Source organism: Panicum virgatum, unplaced genomic scaffold, assembly GCF_016808335.1.
Source record: "Panicum virgatum strain AP13 unplaced genomic scaffold, P.virgatum_v5 scaffold_3214, whole genome shotgun sequence".
Taxonomy (NCBI): Eukaryota; Viridiplantae; Streptophyta; class Magnoliopsida; order Poales; family Poaceae; genus Panicum; species Panicum virgatum.
The window spans coordinates 33,351-38,269 of NW_024376312.1; the positions used below are offsets into that span (position 1 = coordinate 33,351).

Consider the following 4,919-nt stretch of genomic DNA (forward strand, 5'->3'; position numbering starts at 1 on the left):
AATGCCAACAAGCATTTCTGGCGCTGTTGCCGGGGATGGCACTAGATGTAAAGATTTTACTAAGCACATAAACATGGCAATATGAGTAAGAGGTAGCTACTGCTTATACAGGCTAATGTGTTTGTCTTTTTGTTTTCTCCTGATTGGATGAAAACAGGGTAGTGTATGTCTGGTTTCTCCTCGCCGACAAACTTTGTTGAAAATCCCGAGAAGCTTGTGAGAAGGGTCCGACCTCGCATTGTTCCTCCTCCGCTCTCGCAGTCGACAAGCGAGCCAGCTTCCCAATCACCATCAACAATCACCGAAACCCATGGCTAAGAAGACTCTCCGCGATTTTTCCATCCCCTCAGCTGCCAATGTGGCAACTGGACCCAACGTTGATGTTGGGGACGTGAAGTTTGAGCTGAAGTCCAGCCTCATTAACATGGTGCAGGCTAGCCCATTCTGTGGCAAGCCAAATGAGGACGCCAACGCCCATCTCCAGAACTTTCTGGAGTTATGCAAGACCGTAACCATAAGGGGCGTTACGGCTGACGCCATCAGGCTCCGCCTGTTTCCTTTCTCCCTCCCGGGGAAGGCGAAAAAGTGGTTTTATCAGAACAAGGAAGTCGTCAGCACGTGGGACAAATGTTCCACGGCGTTTCTCGTCAAATTCTTTCTGTTGGGCAAAACAAATGCCCTACACGGAAGAATTTCAAGTTTCCAGCAGACAGGGATGGAATCCATCCCAGAAGCTTGGGAGAGACTCCAAGAATACATACTCGCCTGTCCTCATCATGGGATGGACGAGTAGCTCGTGCTTCAAAGCTTCTACAATGGGCTAAGCCCACCTTGATGCTACTGCTGGAGGAGCCTATCTGGACCTGACAATTGCCAAGGCCACGGTCTTGATTGAAAAGATGGTCTCCAATTAGGGCTGGAACAAGGAGCGTTCCCAGCCCAGAACCAAGGGCAGAATGCATACCGTCAAAGAGACAGACATGCTCGCCGCCAAGCTGGACCTCCTACTGAAGAAGCTTGATGAAGGGAACCGGCAATAGATGCATGTTCCCATTCATGCCATGAACTCATACTTAATGTGCGAGGTTTGTGGTGACTGTGGACACTCGGGGAATGACTGCCCCGAGACCCGTGAAGACGCAACCTACATCAACAACAACGACATCGGGTTCTATCCACAAGGAGGCCAGGGGTGGGGTCAGGCACGCCCACCATTCCAAGGAGGTGGTAACAATTTCAACTCAAATTTCAATTCGAATTTAAATTCGAACCAACCCTCCTTGAGAGACCTTGTCTTTGGCCAAGCTAAAATAAACGAATCTCTAAACAAAAAGCTTGCTGCCAATGATAAAATTTTAGAAGGTATAAATGCCAAAGTTGAAACTCTTTCTTCTGCTCTTAAAAATCAACCAAGTTTCAACAAAATGATAGAAACACAACTGGCTCAAATCACTGCTGTTGTTCCTGTCTCTGAGAACGGGAAGATTCCGGGGCAACCCGAATCTCCTGTTGAAACTGCAAACATGGTGTCTACTGGGTGGGGCAACCTTCCCTGGTAGACTTCTCGAACTAACCATGCAGGCAGGTATAATCCCCCAAAGAATGACACTTGGGATGGCCTGGTAGCAGCAATTCAAGAAGATCTAGGGGTCCCCATGATCAGCTGCTGACGAAGGTAGATCTATGTACCTCCCTGCTGAGTGGGGTTCCCGAACACGGGAGACTACCCTGCTCGGTGACTCGGCTACGACTACTCGGCGTGCAGGACTCAGCTGTGCGTGGAAAGGATCTTCAGTAGATCAGGATGAGAGGCTCTAGCTAGAAGCCCGAAAATCTAGGGATCCTAACCGACCTCCTTCCTTGTAAAACAACCCGAGCATATCTTCCTTGTGTCGGTGTTTACCACAAAGCCTGCTTAGGGATACCCTTAGCAGTAGGGTTTGTAGGTAGGGATCGACTGCTCTGGAACTCGACGGTGCAAGGAAGACAAAGATTTAGACAGGTTCAGGCCACGAGTTGCGTAATACCCTACATCCTGTGTGATTGTTTGCATTGCCTTAGGTGTTGATGATCTTTTGAGGGGGTCCCTGCCCACCCTTATATATCCGGGGGGACAGGGTTATATGGAAAGTCCTAGCCGAGTACGGTTGGAGTCCTACTACAACACAATCGGGTAGTTTCCTTCGTACTGCAGCTAGTTCTACGCCTATTCGGGTAGTTACAAGAGAGATATGGTACATCCATGAGTTATCCCTTACTCTAGAACATTCTATGCCTATAAGCAGTCCCACTGCCCCGGGTCTGACAAGCCCCCGAGCTCTTCATAGCTGAGTCCTGCAGGCGTCGAGTACTTGGCTGGGCGTCTTCGAGTACTTCAAGCAGTCAAAACATCCTTCTGGTTGCTTCTGTGCCTTCCTTCAAACACGTCGAGTAGTCTTCCAAGTACTTCCGGTTGCTCCGAGGCTGTGAGGTGCTCAAGCCCCAAAATCCTAATCATATATGGTGTGCGAAGTACTCGCGCTCCATATGGAGTAGCCCCCGAGCCTTAGGTTGAATCGCAGAATCAGGCTGAGGGTCACTTCAGTCTTTTTCCTTCATTATTTTCCAAAAAATTTGAAAAATAAATCTCTGATGCACATATCCCGCAGCCCCGAGTCTTGAATTTAAATCTCTAAATTTAGATTTAAGAATCTAAAACTCGTGGCAAAATGTTAACGAAAACCTTTCTAGAAGAGAAAACCATCCGTTGCACTTCCAGGCATTCACGAAATTGCCATCAGAGACCATATAAACCCGTTCGGTAACTTCTAGGGTTTTTATCCTCCTGGCTGCTGTCAAATTCAGATTTACAGTTCCCAACTGCCTGTGCCATCCAATAACCCCTCTCATAGCCCCCGAGCCTAAACTCGTGACATTGAGATGGCTCCCAAGAAGAACAAGTCCAGGATTGAAGATGAAGCAGTTGCAAATCTTTCGATGGGCTAGCGTAAGAGCAAAATGTCTGAAGCAGCTGTGCAAGAACTAGAGAATATGGGCCTTCTCCAAAGTCAAGCTGTGATCCAATGGCACGCAGGCGAAGGAGTAGATTACCCTTTTGAAGGTACCCTTGAAACCGTTGTGTTCCATGATTTTGTGGAATGCGGTCTTGCACTTCCTGTATCTGAGTTCTTCTATGCTCTTCTGCAATTCTGGGGAATCCAATTGCATCATCTAACTCCCCAATCCATCTTGCATCCTTCTATTTTTACTCATTTCTGTGAAGCATTCCTTGGTATCCTTCCCCACTTCCGTCTCTTCCAACATTTCTTCACCCTTGTACCCGTTCCAAATGCCACCAAACCTTCCATTGTCGGTGGATGTGAATTAGTGCTTCGTCCTAAAACTCAATACGAGTACTTATTTTATGATCCGTCGGGTAAAGGAGCCGAGTGGAAAAGTTTCTAGTTTCATGTCGGGAATTTTGAATCTCTGCTTCCGGAAAGAGTTGCTAGCGCCCCTCAAGTCCAAGCAAAGTAGTCAAGTGCAGGACCCGGTGGCAAACAAGTCAAGTGCATCCTTCGCGCCATTGCCAAACTTCAAGAACAAAGGAGTTACTAGAGATCATGTGGTCTTCTCCTTTGTGAGTCGCCGGATCCAACCTCTTCAGCATCGGAAACATTCTGCCTTCCGTTATGAAGGTACAAAGGATCCTACCAGACTCTCGCAAGAAGCAATGGCTCACTCGGAAGCGGTCAAGAGATGTTGTAAAGTACTCGACAACTTCGACAAGAATTTGAAACTACCAGCACTCTTCTCGGCAGTCAATCCTCCCGAAAAGACCTGGGTAAGTGTTGAAAAACACTATCGAGTACTTGTAGTCATGCATTTGAATCTTCTGACAGATCCTTGCTTTCTTTGCAGAAGTACTATATAATATGGTATTGCATGCCTCCGTCTTCGGAAGATGCTGCTCTCTCCGATGATAAAAAGCGGAAAGCAGTTGCAGAGGAAAATACCCCGTATTGACAGTGGCTAGTAAGAATCTGATCTTCTTATATTGGATCTGATTAGCCTCAGCTTTCTTATTTCTGATCTCGCTTGGCTAGGATCCAATATCTTCCAGCGCATGAGAAGGATCAGATCCAGGACTTCTATAACTGGATACATAATGATCCAGAGATAACTACTCGATCAGCCCCCGAGTCACCAGTAATTGGGTTGATCGAGAACTCAACTATCAACTTGCCGAATACAGATACGCCTGGGACACCAAATGAGCAAAATTCTGAAGCACCCAAGTTTACTTCTTCTGCGGCCACTGAAGATACCTCTAGTGCTGCTGGAATCAGTGGTAGAGCTGAAGGATCGAGAGATCCTGTTGTTCGAGTAGTACCCTTCCAGTCTATGCCACAGTCTACCTAGGAGGAATTGGGTAAGGAGCTCTTTGATGATCCATTGTTGTCTATAGACAATGTGAAAAAGCTCGCCGATTATATGCAAAGGAGCTTTAAATATACCAAGGTAAACCTTCTTCTGCTGCTGCTTGCCTATGTCGATTAGTTGGTTGCATCTGACTAATCTTGCTTTGTATTTTATAGGAGGTTGCCAATCGGTCTTTCTTGAAGTCGCATGCTTTGTATAAGACTGCTGACAATCGGAAAACCTTGGAGCAACAAAATGCACTAATTGCCAAACGCCTTGATGAATCACTTGCTGCACGGAACAAGCTTTATGAAGCGAACCGAAAGCATCATGTAGAACTTTGTGAGATGAAGCGTCAAATCAAGAGCCTTGAGGAGGAGAAAGCCAAACTTCAAGAACAATTACAGACTGCTCAAGCCTGTGAGTATTTTGATCCTTATCTTGATATTGCTTCACCAATTATTTGAATAATCATTAAGATATCCTTTCATCAGGCTCTCCAAGTGACCATACTCGAC

General features: G+C 46.6%; 1 non-coding gene across 1 annotated transcript; it reads right to left on the bottom strand.

Annotated features, from left to right (window-relative positions):
• Positions 1–676: 676 nt before the first annotated feature.
• LOC120694110 lies at positions 677–783 on the bottom strand. The gene has a single exon (XR_005683333.1). It is a non-coding gene; the product is annotated as a small nucleolar RNA R71 (small nucleolar RNA).
• Between the last annotated feature and the right edge of the window lie 4,136 nt (positions 784–4,919).